Source organism: Ranitomeya imitator, chromosome 2, assembly GCF_032444005.1.
Source record: "Ranitomeya imitator isolate aRanImi1 chromosome 2, aRanImi1.pri, whole genome shotgun sequence".
In the NCBI taxonomy this organism is placed as follows: Eukaryota; Metazoa; Chordata; class Amphibia; order Anura; family Dendrobatidae; genus Ranitomeya; species Ranitomeya imitator.
Window position 1 is genome coordinate 420949230 of NC_091283.1, and position 20353 is coordinate 420969582.

Here is a 20353-nt window from a genome sequence, read left to right on the forward strand (position 1 = left end):
CAAGCCCAAAGGCCAATATTAATCTCCCACTGATTGATTTATTGATTTTTTCAGGTAGAATTTAGAACCCAAATCAAGCAAAAAAATTAATAGGCTTTCTATGGCCCACTGAGTGAGAGATGGCACACACAGGAGTCAGGAGTGGCACACAAGCCCTGAGGCCAATATTTTTCTCCCACTGATTGATGTTGTGATTTTTTCAGGTAGATTTTGGAACCCAAATCAAGCTAAAAAATAAATAGGCTTTCTATGGCCCACTGAGTGAGAGATGGCACACACAGGAGTAAGGAGTGGCACACAAGCCCTGAGGCCAATATTTTTCTCCCACTGATTGATGTTGTGATTTTTTCTGGTAGATTTTGGAACCCAAATCAAGCTAAAAAATAAATAGGCTTTCTATGGCCCACTGAGTGAGAGATGGCACACACAGGAGTAAGGAGTGGCACACAAGCCCTGAGGCCAATATTTTTCTCCCACTGATTGATGTTGTGATTTTTTCTGGTAGATTTTGGAACCCAAATCAAGCAAAAAAATAAATAGGCTTTCTATGGCCCACTGAGTGAGAGATGACACAGACAGGGATGGCACTCTAGCAGAAATGCCAATCTTAATCTGCCACAAAAAAAAAAAAAAGGAACTGTCCTTCAATTACTATCTCCCTGCAGTAATCTCAGCCAGGTATGGCAGGCAGCAATAAGGAGTGGACTGATGCACAAATTAAATAAAAAGTGTGGACAAACAAACAAGATAGCTGTGCAGAAAGGAAGGAACAAGAGGATTTGTGCTTTGAAAAAAGCAGTTGGTTTGCACAGCGGCGTACACACAGCAATGCAGCTATCAGGGAGCCTTCTAGGGCAGCCCAATGAGCTACAGCGCTGAGGAAAAAAAAAAAAAAAAAGGAGCTTCCACTGTCCCTGCACACCGAAGGTGGTGTTGGGCAGTGGAAATCGCTACAGCACAAGCGGTTTTGTGGTTAATGTACCCTGCCTAACGCTATCCCTGCTTCTGACGAAGCGGCAGCAACCTCTCCCTAAGCTCAGATCAGCAGCAGTAAGATGGCGGTCGGCGGGAACGCCCCTTTATAGCCCCTGTGACGCCGCGGACAGCAAGCCAATCACTGCAATGCCCTTCTCTAAAATGGTGGGGACCAGGACCTATGTCATCACGCTGCCCACACTCTGCATTTACCTTCATTGGCTGAGAAATGGCGCTTTTCGCGTCATTGAAACGCGACTTTGGCGCGAAAGTCGCGTACCGCATGGCCGACCATGCACAGGGGTCGGATCGGGTTTCATGAAACTCGACTTCGCCAAAAGTCGGCGACTTTTGAAAATGTTCGACCCGTTTCGCTCAACCCTAGTAGGGATCCTTTATCTTAAAACCGTTGACTTCCTGACTAAAAGAAATCCGGTTATACCGGTCTTCTACATTTTGCCCAAAGTCCATAAAAACATGCAGAACCCTCCTGGCAGACCGATAGTGGCATCTACCGAATCCATTTTGTCCCCTCTATCAATTTTCCTAGAAAGAATTCTCATGCCTCTTATTCAGAACACCCCATCGTTCCTCTTGGATCCTGGGGCGTTTTTGAGTAAAATTCATACTATAGGCACCATACCTCCACAAACGATTCTAGTCACTATGGACGTCAAGGACCTGTATACTTCGATTCCCCACGTAGAGGGTATCAATTCGGTTCACCATCTATTAATATCTGCTGGTCTGGATTCTGAGCAGATAAACCTGTGTGTGGACCTCCTTACTTTGATATTGTTCAATAACCACTTCCTTTTCCAGGATCAATTCTTCCTCCAGGTACGTGGGACCGCCATGGGTTCCAACGTTGCGCCCCGTATGCTAATGCCTATATGGCACACTTCGAGGAGTCCATCATTTATAAACATCATCTCTTTATTTCACATGTCCTTTATTGGACACGCTATATAGACGACATTTTTTGCCTATGGGGGGGCACGTTGGAATCCCTGGAAACATTCTTCAAGTTCTTGAATGAGGCATGGCCGGGCATAAGGTTTACCATCACTCATGACACCAGGTCTGTAAGTTTTTTGGACACCACGGTCCTTAAAGATCAAGAGGGTCATTTGACCACTGACTTACATATAAAACCCACCGACCGGAATAGCATCTTGCACTACGATAGTTTCCATCCCCCAACAGTCAAACATAGTATTCCGAAGTCACAATTCCAACGTGTACGCCGCATTGTCTCTGATCAAGACAAACGTGAGCAACGCCTGCAGGTCATGACTACCAAATTCCACCAATGCGGGTACCCGATACGCATCCTAGAGGAACAAAAAAAAAAACCCTCCCCGGACACAAGATAGGGATCAGGGTAAAAGGGTCCCTTTCGTACATGTCTACCACCCGTTTACTTTCATCCTCCACAAACACATTAGAAAGCACTGGCCATTACTTTCAACGGCATACCCTACAGTACCAGAATTTAAACTTCCCTTTTTGCCGTGTTACAAAAGACCACAAAATCTTAGGGATGCACTGGTTAAAGCAGATTTTGGTACCACACAGACGATGAAATCCAGATTCCTGTCACATCCCAGAATAGGGACATTCCCGTGTCTGCACTGTGCACAATGCGGGAATGTGCAAAAAGGCCATACTTTTCAACACCCACACATAGGTAAAACCTTCGAGATTAAAAACTATTACACATGCTTATTGTCGTTCGTAATTTATCTCATCAAATGCCCATGTGGCCTATTATACATCGGGGAAACAACCCAACCAGTGCGAGACAGGATATCAAAGCACAAATCTACCATCCGTTGTAATAATCTTCTTCTACCAGTTCCCCATCATTTTTCGACTCATGGCCATACAATTTCACAATTGAGATACCAAGTAATCGATTCTATTCCACCACAAAGACGGGGGGGGGGGTGACCGTGTTGTGCTTCTGAAGAAGCGAGAGGTGTTCTGGATACATACTTTGGACACCCTCACACCGAAAGGGTTAAACAGAGACTATGATTTATTGGCATTTATTTAAATTACTGTACCAGTTATCATCATGTAATTTTACTTGCGTTGTATTTATGCTAACTGTTTCCTTTGTTTGCTTATTCTAGAATCGCCTGTATTGATTCTTGGACAGAGAACCCTCCCATTTGGCACTCACTTTAGCATGACGGCTCACCTTCTACTCACCGGCACTATTTCAACATAAGTGAATGTATTACCACCTCCAGGGATGTCTTTCCACGTACGGAGTCCCACTATATTTGTAATATTAATGTTCTCTACCTAGGTGTTACTCTATCTATATGATACTATTTTGTCCTTCTCTTATCATCCTCTTTTCAGTACACCTTTTATTATCTTGCTTCTGCTAGTGTCTCCTTGTACGCACTACCATTCCTCATATAGATACTTGACCATTGGTCTAGCCAGGACTTTTGTATTTCTTCCTTAACCACTATTGTAGGTGCACCTTCGTCCCTTGGACCAACCCCCTTAAATGATACGCATGAGCAGCTCCTTTGGAATGCACTGCCATATTGTTAGTGATGGAGTAGCGTTGTAGACACACCTTCGTATTGGTAGTTACGCAGTAGCATTATAGACACACCTCCGTTCTTGGGACACACCCCCTAGTATGACACGCAAGAGCGGCTTCCTGGAACGCACCGCCATGTTGGTGGAGACGCATTAGACCTCGTGGCAATGCGCGCCGGACACGCCCACTTCCGGTATGCGGCGTTTATAACGCCTAGACGATACATTCACTATGGCGTTCTCCCCATAAGCGTTTGGACTAGCGGTGGACACCGCGTCATCACAGCTATTTCTGCACGGTAAGGTGCACACGCACACTATATATCTCATGTGGTCGTACTAGCGTTCATTCTCTCACTTCCTACGTTATCTATTCTGATAGGATGCTGCCCTTGCAGCTATTCGGACTTTTTCCCGACAGCTAGATCGGTATGTGCCATTTCATCAACACCACTACCCTTTCTATCCTCTACCCTCATGCTTTACCTTCCATTACAGATACTTCCTATCGACTACCCATAGGAACACATCTATTATAAATATACGCTAAAAAGCACGGTATGTTACCACCTTTTTCACCCAGTTACCTACTTAACAACCAGGGTAGTATTGTGCCAATAGTGGGCGGTTCTATACTGTTGTTGAACCTTTCACAACTAAATTGCCATACATTAGATGTCTTTCCTTGTATATACTTTATTTTTTGTATTCTTATTTTTTACGTTATTCTGTACATTGTTTACACTTTCAGTGACTGATGAAGGTCCAGTTTGTTTGGGACCGAAACGTTGCTAGATCGATACTTCCTATCGACTACCCATAGGAGCACATCTATTATAAATATACGCTAAAAAGCACGTGACTGATGAAGGTCCAGTTTGTTTGGGACCGAAACGTTTCGTTGCTGATAAATAAAATATTTTTTCAGACATAAAAAAAGTTGAGTGCCAGGTTTTGTTATATATGGTCATGGTGTTGGAACCTACCTGAGCACCACTTATCCTTAGGCTGTGCACCAGTTTTATATATTCATGCTAACAAGACTGTGTCTGTACAAGGGTTGTCAAGGCCGGTGCCTCTGTTGTGGTGTCTGGCAGCAGTTCTGTGCCAGCGCCTGCAACTACTGTGCAGATGAAACCTGCCAGTGCTCCAGCCCTGCACTGGCTGCGCAGAGGCCTCTATTAGAGAAACCAGGTCCCCCTGACAAGGCAGATGCTTCGACTAATCAAGAACTTGAGCTGGAGGATGAAGCAATGGAGCTGGAGATGAACAGGAAGAGGAAGACAGAAGACACAAGTGTTGTAAAATCTTCTAAAAAGAATCCTCTGAAGCCGAGCCTCCTGCAGTATAAGCCGAAGCCACTACCCCCTGTGGCTCCCCCTGAAGAGCCACGGCCTTCGGATCCAATAAACATTGAGTTCTCGGACTCTGATGTCCAAAGCCCATTGTCACCTGTGGGCTTTATGTCTGACTCTGACAGTAGCGTAACCTAAAACTGTCTTATCATGAATTCTTCAATCAAAATTGCCTCACTCAATGTGAGAAGCATAAAGGGCCCTACCAGAAGGGCTGCTTTATTGTCTTATTTGTCTACACTAGACTGTGATGTTTTTTGCCTACAAGAGTGTAATATAGACTTTGACGTGAATTATGCTGACTTAAGAAAAGACTGGACTTGCCGACCCTCCATCTGGTCCAGTGATAACAACAATCGTTCATCTGGAGTCGGAGTACTCTTCAAGTCGCACGATTTCAAAGTCAATTCCTTTGTAGACGTCAGTTCTGGTCGTGCTCTATTCCTGAAGGTCAGTTTCAAAGGTGTGGAGTTTAGACTGGTAAGTCTTTATGCATCTCCTGAGAAAGAAGAGAGATATCAGCTCCTAGAGGATGTACAGTATTACTTGCCTGGATCAACGCCACTGATATTCTGCGGTGATTTCAACTGTATATTACCTGGAGAAGGGAGAAGTACAAATTCCAGCACACCTAAAAAAGACAAGACAGAGAAACAACTTAAAGATTTAATAACTGGCTTTAGCTTAAAGGATGTTTGGAAAGAGTTGAACAGAAATGACCCCGGCTATACTTGGGAGAATTCTTCATCTAAGTCTCGCATTGACTTTATCTTTGTATCCCAACATATGAAACCTCAAGCTGCTGTTTTAATCCCTAACATCTTCTCTGACCACAAGTTGCTTCTATCAGAGTTAGAGTTACCTGGACTTGTGAAGGCAAGAGGAGTCTGGAGATTAAACACGACGTTGCTACAAGATCCAACGGTAAGAACAGATTTTAAAGCGTTTTTTAATTACTTAAAAACTAAGCAACAGAAATTTTACACTTTGCTTGAGTGGTGGGAGTATAGTAAGACAAAGATAAAAGAATTTTTTATAAAAATCAGTATAACGAAAGCCAGAGAAAGGTCGGCCTGGCACAAGAGACTTATCACCAAGTTGCAAACATGCTACCAACTGAGAGAAATAGGCATAGAAATGGAAGATCTTATTGAGAGCACAAAGAAAGAAATTAAGAAAAATATAGAGTCTAAAGGAAAAGAGATTATTTATAATTCAAGAATCGAAGTTATGGAGAAAAATGAGAAATGTTCGAGATTCTTTTTTAAGAAAGTAGTCACTGCCAAAGAAATGATCACTGAACTTGAAGGTGAAACAACCTCTAATGGTATGCTCAACCAAGCCCAGCTTTTTTATCAAGACCTTTTTAATGAGAAGCTTATAGATCAATCTTTTACTGTGGATGCCTTAAATTCTCTAAAGCAAAAACTAAACCGAGAAGACCAAAAGCTGCTATGCACAGAAGTCACCTTACCAGAAATTGATGCTGCTATGAAAAGCTTTTCTTATGGGAAGACCCCTGGCTCTGATGGGCTACCAGTTGAATTTTATAGAGAATTTTGGAGTCTTTTAAGTTCAGAAGTGTTTTAGTTTTTAAAGAAGCACTCAAATGTGATATCCTGCCACTATCCTGGAGAAGTGGACTGGTCTCCTTAATCTTCAAGAAGGGAGCTAAGTCCCAGCTGGCTAACTGGAGACCGATCACTTTGCTTAATGTGGACTATAAGCTAATGTCTAAAATTCTTGTGAATCGATTTAAAGGGGTTTTAGCCAAAGTTATTCATGAAGACCAAGTATGTGGAGTGCCAGGAAGAGGAGTCGCTGAGCACCTTAATACCATCAAAGACATCATCTGGTACCAGCAGACGAGGAAACAAGATCTCGCCATTTTATCATTAGACTTTCAAAAAGCGTTTGACCGTGTGTCACATCAGTTTTTATGGTCTGTTTTAAGGAAAATGGGCTTTCCCGAAGTTTTTATCAAGCAAATTGCACTTTTATATAAGGACTCTTTCAGCAAAATTTTAATCAACGGTTTTTTAACAAAAGAAGTTTTTCTACATTCTGGAGTGAAACAAGGCTGCCCCCTGTCTCCGATTTTATTCATCTGTGCAATAGAACCTCTTCTGTCCATGTTGAGAGGGGATTAAGTTGTTAAAGGAGTTCCCATTCCAGGCGGATGAGGAAAAGATGTCAAAGTTATGGGGTATACGGACGATATTACCATCTGCTATTCATCTCCCCCTGCTCTTAGGAGAGCTGTCAGAGTCACAGAATTTTTTTGTGAGGCCTCAGCCTTTAAGCTTAACATAGACAAATGCGATTGTTTTGCCCGTGGGAACTGGTCCGATGTATCTATACCCAATCTTCCGATACAATCAGAGAAAATTAAAATACTGGGCATTATTTTGGACAAACAGAATGACGGAAAACAAAGTTGGAATGGAGTAAGTGAAAAAGTGCAGAAAAAAATTGAATTTCGGAAATAAAGAAAACTGACAATAGAAGGGAAAACTCTCATCATCAAAGCCCTCCTGCTTCCCATCATGCTGTACCTTAGCCTTGTTTTTCCTCCATGTGAACTCACCACAAAAAGATTGCAAAGGACATTGTTCGAATTTATCTGGAGTTCAAAGTTTGAGAAAGTCAAAAGGCAAATAATGCACAAGCCACATCATCTTGGAGGCAAAGATGTCCCTAATATCAAATTGTTTTTATACTCAAAGTTTTTTAGCCTCTGTTTTAAGAATTTGACAGCTTTTAGCCCTTGGGCACACTTTCTGCGATATGCTGCCAGACATATTTTTAGGAAGCGGAAATGGGTGTCTATTTCTCAAACAGGCCCAGTCCTGCTGTCTCCTCCAAAGCAGTATCTCATTTTGGAGAAAGCAATAAGAACATACGACTTGGAGACTTTTGACATTGACACTTTAAAGAACCCAAGGAAGCTGCTGCAACAAATAAAGAGTAAAGAAACTATGACGCCAATAAGCTACTACTCTTACAACAGAACTGCCTCAGTATGGAAACTAGTAAACGCACCTTATCTGACAAACCAACATAAAGACTTGTCTTGGATGATAGTGCATGAGTGTTTGCCGACTAGAGACTTCCAATACAGGCGAAGACTTAGCAACATGCAGACTTGTCCTAGGAACCAGTGCAATAGCGATGAAACAACTATGCACCTTATATGGAACTGCGACTTTGCACAACAAGTCTGGAAAGAATGTGGTGAACTTATAAAATTTTGTTCAGGTCTCACTTTTTTAAACCATGAAATAGTTTTGCACGCAATTTTGCCAAATTTGAACAAAGAAAAAGAAAGAGTTTTATTGTGCACTTTAAGCTGTATAAAGAGTGCTTTGTGGAAAACAAGGAACATCCTGCTGTTTAAAAGGGACTACATAATAGTAAGAGACTGTATAAGGCTGGCACTAAGTGAGCTGTACATGTATTACCTTCTAGACATGAAGAAGCTTGGAAAGAAAAGAGCATTAAGTATTTGGAACTTTCATTTGTGGAAAATGCTATTCTAAAGATACGAAAATAAGATAAAGACTACGAACTTTTAAATATAAACGCAAAAATCTGTTCTTATCAGTTTAATATCTGATATGTCCCCTATTTGGGGACCATATATTAAATGGATTTTTAGAACAGGGAGCTGGAAATGGAGCTTGCTCTGTCCACTCCACGCTTTGACCCGTTATTGCAGTATCTCCGGGAACAGTGCACCCCTTCTCTGATCCGGTTTCCAAAAACAGATTGAATTGAATTGAAATCAGCACAGCAAGTTGTCATTTAGCCCTTTATAAGAATTCTTTTCAGGGTCAAAGAAGCACGTTTCAGATGCCAAATGTAGCATTTTGCTCAATTTCACTGAACCATTTGCAACATTTTCTGTGCCTTGCGTTCACCTATGTATGTCAAGCATTGTATTGCATCCAATATGCAATCAATCAATCAATCAGTCTTTGCTGGTTGCAACAGGTGTGCTAAGATGTAGGCCCGAATGAGGCCTTTGTAACAGTGTTGCTAATATATTGTGCCATCTACAAAATTAGGCACCTGCTGTCTGTCAGTATTAAGTGTTTAAATTGAAGTATCCTACGAGTAGTTCGGCCATACATACTACATTTGTGACCGCATGCACGAATTCCTTTGTAAAACATTGGCTCCCTCTTGTGGACCACTGACTTTTAATTATGTTGTGTATGATATGTATTTAAATAAAATTAGGAAAAATGGGGTCTGTGAAGATCTTGAATATGCTAGTCTTGTCTATCTTGTCTTGTACTGTGCGAGTAGTATTCTAATGCTTTTGACCAATCAGGTGCACTGCCTGCAGTAGATAGAATCTGTGCACGGAACCTTCACCGGCTGTCACTATGGGGCCTTTAGCCATTGACTCCGGAACTCTCACGTGTCACAATGGGCTCTGGGCCTATCTAAGGCAGAGCAAAATGGCGCCAGCTTCAGTCTGCTGCTGTAAAAGCAGCAGACCACATGGTAGGGGGGGGGGTCTGTGCCCAGCTTCAGGGGAGCTGGGAAGACAACTGCTAGCCTGTCTGGTTTTTGAATTACACTCTTGCTCTGCCTGTTTCTTGAATAGGCCTCCTTACCTTGACAAGTCAGCTGGTATGTCACTCTCCATCAGGAGAAATGTTACCCCTTAGACCCCAGTCCAGTGCCTCTTACCTAGCCAAATCAGTCCTCTTGCTTCGCACTGACGAGGGCCAAGAGCCCCAAACACCGTGTCTGCGAATTGAGATACTGATTTGGCTTTAATCCTAAGTCATATTGCACGACTCATTAATGAGTTGATTGTGACTTGTAGGATCGCTACTTACAACAGGTGCTTGCTGCTATAGAGTTGAAGTCCTCTTTTCTCACCAGAGCCAATTTGCATATTTGCACTAATAGTTGCACTCTTTAGCGCAAAAGGGATGGAGGGTGTGTTCAAATAGGCGGAGTTATGCAGATTAGGCAGAGTTATGCAGATTTTTAAAAACGCCTTGGGCCCAGCTTGAACACACCCCCACACACCCCCACACATCCCCACACACCCCCACACACACCAGAACTGCCATTTGAGAAGGCATCCAGAGTTTAGAAAAAAAATGTCTTCCCCTGGGCAATCTTTTGGGCTCTCTCCACAGTGGGTCTTGGTTGTAGGCCATGGTGCGTCCGGAGTGGCAAACCATTTCAGGCCATCGCTTCTCAGCCTTTTGGCTAAGATCAAGTGCAGTGGCTTGACGGTTGCTGTACTTGGTCTGGTCTAAGGTGTCTGGGGTACCCGGTTTGTCGACCTTGGGGGGATCGTCCTCACTTAACGGTGGGGACTTCACCCCCTTGCTGCTATAGGCGTCCGGCTTAGTCCCCAGACAACGGGAGGCGATCACCTTTGCCACTACACATAGCTGTAGGGGGCAACTGTCACCACTTGGGAAGGTGGTGACAACATTTTTGGAAATCGAGGAAAGTTCGGCAGAGGAGTAATTCTTGGAGAAAAAATGGAAAGAATGGATTTTTCAAGAAAGAAGAACTGTTTGCGCTTCTTTGTGAAGTCGGATGCAGAGGACATTTTTCTGGAAGAGATGGCAATATTGCTGGAGAAGTATGGAGGAATTGGAAGAAAGGACGTTTTATGCATGCAAGAACTAAGGTATAGAAAGTGTTTTGATGTGACGGTAAAATCTGAGGATAAATTTGTTTTGTTTTTTAAGCAGTGGAAAGAAGAGGAAATTGAAAGTGTTGGTGTTTATGCATCGTTTTTTGGGAAGCCAAAGAATTTGGTTATACAAATGGATGATCCGTTTGTGGACATTGTAGAAGTGTTGGAATATTTGGAGTCACGTTTCACTATGGCAAAATTTCAGAAAAATTATGTTAATAAAATAGGAATATGGAACGGGAAAAGAAGGTTTTTTGTTTGGTGTAAAGGAGGTAAAGATGTGACTGTTGGAAGAATTTCTGTGAATGGAAAGTCTGGATTTGCATATTTTGAGGAGAATTTTGGAGGATTTTTTAAAGACAATTTGGAAGGATTAAATGATAATAGGAAAAAGGAAGATAATGTTTTGGAAACTTGTGTAAGAAGAAAGAAAATGACTAAGGGAGAAGAAAATAAGGTAAAAGAGGTTGAGAGTATAGAAGTGTGGATAAAAAATGCTCACTTAAGAAGGAAAATCAGGGAATGTGAGTAAAGTGAATACAGAATGGAAATTGAAAAAGTCTAAGGAAGAAAAAAAGGGAAATGTCAGTAAAGAGTGAGAAAAGAAAGTGGAAGAAAAGAGTTTTTTGGATTTACCTACTTTTATACAGGAAATTGATTTGAGAAGATTGGATATTTGTTTACAGGAAATTGATTTGAGAAGATCGGATGAAGGCTTTGAGAGACTAGAAGATTTAGAGAATGTTTTGAAATGGACACATTTAAAGTAGTTTGATGGTACTGTTTTGTGTTAAAGTATTGTAGATGTACGGATTGGAGGGAAGAATGATATAGAGTTAGAAAAGAAATAGGGAAGTTTTTGTGTTTTTTGGCTATGTGGGCTAACTGGGTATTAGTGGAGGACTTAGTGTTTTTTGAGGTTGAGAATATTTAATTTGTTTATTGTTTTGTAAACTTATATATGTGTTAATGTTATTTTAATAGAAATGGTTTCAAGATGATGAAGTCGAACTCAAGTTTAATGTCGTTTTAATACGATAAATTTTATTTTTGAGTATTTGACACTGATGAAACCTCATCTGTTCTTATCAGTTTAATATCTGATACGTCCCCTATTTGGGGACCATATATTAAATGGATTTTTAGAACAGGGAGCTGGAAATGGAGCTTGCTCTGTCCACTCCACGCATTGACCCGTTATTGCAGTATCTCCGGGAACAGTGCAACCCTTCTCTGATCCGGTTTCCAAAAACAGATTGAATTGAATTGAAATCAGCACAGCAAGTTGTCATTTAACATAGTAACATAGTAACATAGTTAGTAAGGCCGAAAAAAGACATTTGTCCATCCAGTTCAGCCTATATTCCATCATAATAAATACCCAGATCTACGTCCTTCTACAGAACCTAATAATTGTATGATACAATATTGTTCTGCTCCAGGAAGACATCCAGGCCTCTCTTGAACCCCTCGACTGAGTTCGCCATCACCACCTCCTCAGGCAAGCAATTCCAGATTCTCACTGCCCTAACAGTAAAGAATCCTCTTCTATGTTGGTGGAAAAACCTTCTCTCCTCCAGACGCAAAGAATGCCCCCTTGTGCCCGTCACCTTCCTTGGTATAAACAGATCCTCAGCGAGATATTTGTATTGTCCCCTTATATACTTATACATGGTTATTAGATCGCCCCTCAGTCGTCTTTTTTCTAGACTAAATAATCCTAATTTCGCTAATCTATCTGGGTATTGTAGTTCTCCCATCCCCTTTATTAATTTTGTTGCCCTCCTTTGTACTCTCTCTAGTTCCATTATATCCTTCCTGAGCACCGGTGCCCAAAACTGGACACAGTACTCCATGTGCGGTCTAACTAGGGATTTGTACAGAGGCAGTATAATGCTCTCATCATGTGTATCCAGACCTCTTTTAATGCACCCCATGATCCTGTTTGCCTTGGCAGCTGCTGCCTGGCACTGGCTGCTCCAGGTAAGTTTATCATTAACTAGGATCCCCAAGTCCTTCTCCCTGTCAGATTTACCCAGTGGTTTCCCGTTCAGTGTGTAATGGTGATATTGATTCCCTCTTCCCATGTGTATAACCTTACATTTATCATTGTTAAACCTCATCTGCCACCTTTCAGCCCAAGTTTCCAACTTATCCAGATCCATCTGTAGCAGAATACTATCTTCTCTTGTATTAACTGCTTTACATAGTTTTGTATCATCTGCAAATATCGATATTTTACTGTGTAAACCTTCTACCAGATCATTAATGAATATGTTGAAGAGAACAGGTCCCAATACTGACCCCTGCGGTACCCCACTGGTCACAGCGACCCAGTTAGAGACTATACCATTTATAACCACCCTCTGCTTTCTATCACTAAGCCAGTTACTAACCCATTTACACACATTTTCCCCCAGACCAAGCATTCTCATTTTGTGTACCAACCTCTTGTGCGGCACGGTATCAAACGCTTTGGAAAAATCGAGATATACCACGTCCAATGACTCACCGTGGTCTAGCCTATAGCTTACCTCTTCATAAAAACTGATTAGATTGGTTTGACAGGAGCGATTTCTCATAAACCCATGCTGATATGGAGTTAAACAGTTATTCTCATTGAGATAATCCAGAATAACATCCCTCAGAAACCCTTCAAATATTTTACCAACAATAGAGGTTAGACTTACTGGCCTATAATTTCCAGGTTCACTTTTAGAGCCCTTTTTGAATATTGGCACCACATTTGCTATGCGCCAGTCCTGCGGAACAGACCCTGTCGCTATAGAGTCACTAAAAATAAGAAATAATGGTTTATCTATTACATTACTTAGTTCTCTTAGTACTCGTGGGTGTATGCCATCCGGACCCGGAGATTTATCTATTTTAATCTTATTTAGCCGGTTTCGCACCTCTTCTTGGGTTAGATTGGTGACCCTTAATATAGGGTTTTCATTGTTTCTTGGGATTTCACCTAGCATTTCATTTTCCACCGTGAATACCGTGGAGAAGAAGGTGTTTAATATGTTAGCTTTTTCCTCGTCATCTACAACCATTCTTTCCTCACTATTTTTTAAGGGGCCTACATTTTCAGTTTTTATTCTTTTACTATTGATATAGTTGAAGAACAGTTTGGGATTAGTTTTACTCTCCTTAGCAATGTGCTTCTCTGTTTCCTTTTTGGCAGCTTTAATTAGTTTTTTAGATAAAGTATTTTTCTCCCTATAGTTTTTTAGAGCTTCAATGGTGCCATCCTGCTTTAGTAGTGCAAATGCTTTCTTTTTACTGTTAATTGCCTGTCTTACTTCTTTGTTTAGCCACATTGGGTTTTTCCTATTTCTAGTCCTTTTATTCCCACAAGGTATAAACCGCTTACACTGCCTATTTAGGATGTTCTTAAACATTTCCCATTTATTATCTGTATTCTCATTTCTGAGGATATTGTCCCAGTCTACCAGATTAAGGGCATCTCTAAGCTGTTCAAACTTTGCCTTCCTAAAGTTCAATGTTTTTGTGACTCCCTGACAAGTCCCCCTAGTGAAAGACAGGTGAAACTGCACAATATTGTGGTCGCTATTTCCTAAATGCCCAACCACCTGCAGATTTGTTATTCTGTCAGGTCTATTAGATAGTATTAGGTCTAAAAGTGCTGCTCCTCTGGTTGGATTCTGCACCAATTGTGAAAGATAATTTTTCTTGGTTATTAGCAGAAACCTGTTGCCTTTATGGGTTTCACAGGTTTCTGTTTCCCAGTTAATATCCGGGTAGTTAAAGTCCCCCATAACCAGGACCTCATTATGGGTTGCAGCTTCATCTATCTGCTTTAGAAGTAGACTTTCCATGCTTTCTGTTATATTTGGGGGTTTGCAACAGACCCCAATGAGAATTTTGTTACCATTTTTCCCTCCATGAATTTCAACCCATATGGACTCGACATCCTCATTCCCTTCGCTAATATCCTCCCTTAAAGTGGACTTTAGACAAGACTTTACATAGAGACAAACCCCTCCTCCTCTCCGATTTTTACGATCCTTTCTAAACAGACTGTAACCCTGTAAGTTAACTGCCCAGTCATAGCTTTCATCTAACCATGTCTCGGTTATTCCCACTATGTCAAAGTTACCTGTAGATATTTCTGCTTCTAGTTCTTCCATCTTGTTTGTCAGGCTTCTGGCGTTTGCGAGCATGCAGTTTAGAGGATTTTGTTTTGTTCCAATCTCCTCACTGTGGATTGTTTTAGAAATGTTCTTACCTCCCTTCTGAGTATGTTTTCCTGGGTCGTCTTTGTTCGAGTCTAATGTTTTTCTTCCCGTCCCCTCTTCTTCTAGTTTAACGCCCTCCTGATGAGTGTAGCGAGTCTTCTGGCGAATGTGTGTTTCCCAGGTTTGTTGAGGTGTAGTCCGTCTCTGGCGAGGAGTCCATCATACCAGTAATTCACACCGTGGTCCAGGAATCCAAATCCTTGTTGTCTGCACCATCGTCTTAGCCAGTTGTTTGCATCAAGGATCCTGTTCCATCTCCTGGTGCCATGCCCGTCTACTGGAAGGATAGAAGAAAAAACTACCTGTGCATCCAGTTCCTTTACTTTCTTCCCCAACTCTTCAAAGTCCTTGCAGATTGTCGGTAGGTCCTTCCTTGCCGTGTCATTGGTGCCAACATGTATCAGAAGAAATGGGTGGACGTCCTTGGAGCTGAAGAGCTTTGGTATCCTATCGGTCACATCCTTGATCATCGCACCTGGAAGGCAGCATACTTCTCTTGCAGTTATGTCCGGTCTGCAGATGGCTGCTTCGGTGCCTCTCAGTAGTGAGTCTCCCACCACCACCACTCTTCGTTGCTTCTTGGCTGTACTTTTTGCTGTCACTTGTTGCTGTGTGCCCTTTTCTTTTTTGCTTGCTGGTATTGCTTCATTCTTAGGTGTGCCATCTTCATCCTCTACAAAGATTTGATATCGGTTCTTCAGTTGTGTGGTTGGTGATTTCTCCATGGTCTTCTTGCTTCTTTTGGTCACATGCTTCCACTCATCTGCTTTTGGAGGTTCTCTGACACTTTTTGCACCTTCTGTGACCAGTAGAGATGCCCTCTACTGGTCACAGATACCCTTTATGAGAATTCTTTTCAGGGTCAAAGAAGCACGTTTCAGATGCCAAATGTAGCATTTTGCTCAATTTCACTGGACCATTTGCAACATTTTCTGTGCCTTGCGTTCACCTATGTATGTCAAGCATTGTATTGCATCCAATATGCAATCAATCAATCAATCAATCAATGAATCAATCAGTCTTTGCTGGTTGCAACAGGTGTGTTAAGATGTAGGCCCGAATGAGGCCTTTGTAACAGTGTTGCTAATATATTGTGCCATCTACAAAATTAGGCACCTGCTGTCTGTCAGTATTAAGTGTTTAAATTGAAATATCCTACGAGTAGTTCGGCCATACATACTACATTTGTGACCGCATGCACAAATTCCTTTGTAAAGCATTGGCTCCCTCTTGTGGACCACTGACTTTTAATTATGTTGTGTATGATATGTATTTAAATAAAATTAGGAAAAATGGGGTCTGTGATGATCTTGAATATGCTAGTCTTGTCTATCTTGTCTTGTACTGTGTGAGTAGTATTCTAATGCTTTTGACCAATCAGGTGCGCTGCCTGCAGTAGATAGAATCTGTGCACGGAACCTTCACCGGCTGTCACAATGGGGCCTTTAGCCATTGACTCCGGAACTCTCACGTGTCACAATGGGCTCTGGGCCTATCTAAGGCAGAGTAAAATGGCGCCGTCTTCAGTCTGCTGCTGTAACAGCAGCAGACCACATGGTAGGGGGGTGTCTGTGCCCAGCTTCAGGGGAGCTGGGAAGACAACTGCTAGCCTGTCTGGTTTTTGAATTACACTCTCGCTCTGCCTGTTTCTTCAATAGGCCTCCTTACCTTACATCAGGAGAAACGTTACCCCTTAGACCCCAGTCCAGTGCCTCTCACCTAGCCAAATCAGTCCTCTTGCTTCGCACTGACGAGGGCCAAGAGCCCCAAACACCGTGTCTGCGAATTGAGATACTGATTTGGCTTTAATCCTAAGTCATATTGCACGACTCGTTAATGAGTTGATTGTGACTTGTAGGATCGCTACTTACAACAGGTGCTTGCTGCTATAGAGTTGAAGCCCTCTTTCTCACCAGAGGCAATTTGCATATTTGCACTAATAGTTGCACTCTTTAGCGCAAAAGAGATGGAGGGTGTGTTCAAATAGGTGGAGTTATGCAGATTAGGTGGAGTTATGCAGATTTAAAAAAACGCCTTGGGCCCAGCTTGAACACACCCCCACACACCTCCACACACCCCCCACACACACCAGAACTGCCATTTGAGAAGGCATCCAGAGTTTAGAAAAAAAATGACTTCCCCTGGGCAATCTTTTGGGCTCTCTCCACAGTGGGTCTTGGTTGTAGGCCATGGTGCGTCCGGAGTGGCAAACCATTTCAGGCCATCGCTTCTCGGCCTTTGGCAAAGATCTGTTGTGGGTCTAGTCTTTAGGCTAAAGGTGACCTGTGTGGAGGTTGCTGCTCTCGGCCTTTTGGGTGATCACTCAATTGCTGCTATTGGGAGTAGCTGCTGAAGCTGGGAATACCTTTTCTCGCTGGTGGACGGTTTTTCTTCGTGGAGTCGTGGTCGGTTTGAAGGAGGATTGGAATCCAGGGACGTTTGGCGGTCGAAGGAGTTTTTTTTCTTCAATTTTCCTTATTTCATCTGTGGAAAGAAAAGAGTCGGAGATGGAGTTCAGGAGGAATACTGGAGGTAGGATGAGTGGGGGATCCTCAAACCCCAATGACTATTTTTATGAGGAGTATCTTCTCAAGGACACAATTCGGTTTGTGGTGTCTGCTGTGTGCAGACAAGAGAAGGATTCCAGCTTTATTTATGACAACATTTGCAGTTTTTTGAAAATTGAGAAAGATGAGTACTATTGTTTTCAAAGTTTTTTTTCACGGGGCTTTTATGACGTTACTTTATTGAAAAGTTCCCAGTGTGTTAGGAGTCGAGTTTCCTCTGCTGCACAGGGGGAATCTCGATCCATGTCTGCTGCGGTCTCCCATTCGGTATCGGCCGCAGTGGGCTCTGCTCAGCGGAGACGTCGCTCCCAGCGTCTCGCTGAGGCTGATTCGGTGCATAGGGTCACTACTGCCTTTTCTGGCTTTCCTATGGTACCCTGCACTGATCTGCGGCGAGCGAGCCTCTCTGGGACTAAGTCCTTGTTTACTCACACTGAGCATGCCCAGGGCAGGGTCTCCCATTGGAGGTCGAGGGCCACATGTTCGCTCACATACTCAGGTGCTGCAGTACATTCCATTGGTCCTCCTGGAAGGTCCTGAAAGGACAAAACATGCTCAGGTACTGCAGCACTTTCCATTGGTCCTTCTGGAAGGTCCTGAAAGGGCAAAAACTTCAGTAGCAGCTTCCTGTGCTGCAACTATATAAACTGCGCATGACCGCACGGCCATGCGCTAGTATTGTCTTGAAAATATGTGTGTGTGTAGATGGATGTATGTCGAAGGATGAAAGCTCCTAAATATCCCTCCCTAGTGTTGTTGACTGTTTGCGGATGATGGTAGCTATCTAGCGCCCGACTAGCCATCAGCACAAAACACACATAACAGCGTCTAGTTGCTGTGACCGCCTGTACGGCGCCGTGCGCTTTCCTTACCCAAGCCTGGGTGTTAGCGGCGTCCGTTTGTGCGGCACCGCACGCACTCTCGTGCCTTTATTTACTATTTCAATAGTTTCTTTACACACCCAGTTGCGGTGTTGTGCCAGCAGTGGTCTAATCAGACTTCAATCCTAGTTGGGGTTGTGTTCGCTGACTTATTGCTCGCGCTCTATGTGCGGTACCGCGGTCCTGTGATGCAACAGGATCGCTTCCTTCACGCAGGGTGAAGTTAACCCTTGTATATATACTTATAGTACCGCCATATAGTCCGTCTTACTTAGCAGCAGGTACTTTCCTGCACGGTGGATCCCGGGTTGCGAACGCACCAATTCCATCTAATAAACTATATATTTGGTGCGTTCCGCCAACCCTAACACAGTGTGAGCGGGTTTTTTCTCTCTATGAAGAAAATAGAGAGAATACGCTATTTGAGGGAGTTAAAGTAATTCCCTCATTTCAATTCTCAATGAGACTTCTGACTATCCATATGTTCAGCCCCTTTATCTCTGAGATGGAGATTGTGAGCTTTCTTCATAATTATTGTGATAAAGTGATTGAGAAGGCAAAAGGAAAAACTAGTTTTGGGGTTTGGAATGGTAAGCGGACTTATCTGGTGTCTTTCAAAAAGGACTCACGGGAGGAGGGTGGTGTGGCCAGGCCTCCACCTGTTGTTTTCATAAACCGTAGCCGTGGGTACTTATTTTTTTCGGGAATGCCTGCCTATTGTAGAGCATGTCGGAAGTATGGTCATGCTGATGATGGATGTAAAAAATGTTCAGAATGTTCAGGATCTGATCATTTGGGGAAGGATTGCCCAAAAAAGAAACAGAAGGATAATGAAGATATGGATATAGCACCTGAGGGTCAGCAGCAGGAGGCTGATGAGGGTGTGGAAGAGACAAGAATGAATGTAGAAGAGGAAAAGGAAATGGAGGAGAAGAAAAGAAAAGAGGAGGAAAACGTGGGTAAAGAGAGAAGGAAGAAGAAGGAAGAGAGGTATAAGAAGATGGAGGAGGAAGAAAAAAGAAAGAAGGAGGAGAGGAGTCGATTAGAGTTACTAGAGGAAGAGAGGAGAAAAGAAGAAAGAAGAGAAGAAGAAAGAAGAAACAAAGAAAGATGATCGGAAGAAGGAAGTTTTGGAGGAAGAAGCAAGGGGGAGTGAGGAGCAGGAGGTAGTGTCTGTGAAGAAAGATGCTGTATTGGTAGGGTTGGGGAAAATAGTGCAAAGTTGCCCCCCAGGAAGTAGAATAGCTAATATGCAAAGCGATGCTAAATTAGATAATGATGAAACACAAGCAGGAGATGTTGTTGAGGGAAAAGAAGAATCCTTACCGTTAGGTGAGCCTGTGACTTCTGGGTCTCGATGGATTGTTCGGGGGGGACTCTGAAAAGAAGAGTAGAGGAAGAAGTTGATGAAGATACGCTATGTGGAGGGAAAGTGATTGCTATAGAAAAAAAAGAAATAGATGTAGCAAAAGACATTGCGGTCTCCAGTTCATCGGATGAGCAGGAGATTACAGCCTTTACTTCTTCAGATGAGGGCGAGGGGGTATGCCCTAAGATTAATAGATCAAGATGATTCACTTTGCCTCCCTGAATGTTCAGGGATTAAATAATGAACACAAAAGAGCTGCTTTATATAATTTTTTGGAATTGGAAAACATAGACTTTATTTTTTTGCAGGAATGTAATTTGAGAAAGTCTGTTAATTATGATTTCTTAAAAGAGCATTGGAGTGGGAAGGCTATTTTTTCAGGAGGAAATGAGCATAAGAGTGATGGTGTTGTTTTTTTGTGTAGTCAACAGTGGGATATTGTAGACTATGAGGAAATATACCCGGGGCGGATTTTAAAAGTGGTGGTCAAAAAATCAAATCTGACAATTAAGTGCTTTTGTGTGTATGCTTATCCTGCTAAAAGTAGAAGGCGTGAATTATTTGAAATTTTACAGTTGTTTTTAACTGGGTCGGAACCGATAATTGTTAGTGGGGCTTTTAATTGTCATATAAATAACAAAAAGGACAGCTCGGTTACTTTTTTAAATGGGGTTATATCTGCTTGTAATTTACATGATGTCT

General features: G+C 42.4%; 1 non-coding gene and 1 pseudogene across 1 annotated transcript; both read left to right on the forward strand.

The window, feature by feature from the left end:
• Positions 1–8461: 8461 nt before the first annotated feature.
• On the forward strand, positions 8462–8638 carry LOC138668143 (U2 spliceosomal RNA; annotated as a pseudogene).
• Positions 8639–11615: 2977 nt separating this feature from the next.
• LOC138668103 (U2 spliceosomal RNA) lies at positions 11616–11803 on the forward strand. The gene has a single exon (XR_011319083.1). It is a non-coding gene; the product is annotated as a U2 spliceosomal RNA (small nuclear RNA).
• The last annotated feature ends 8550 nt before the right edge of the window (positions 11804–20353 follow it).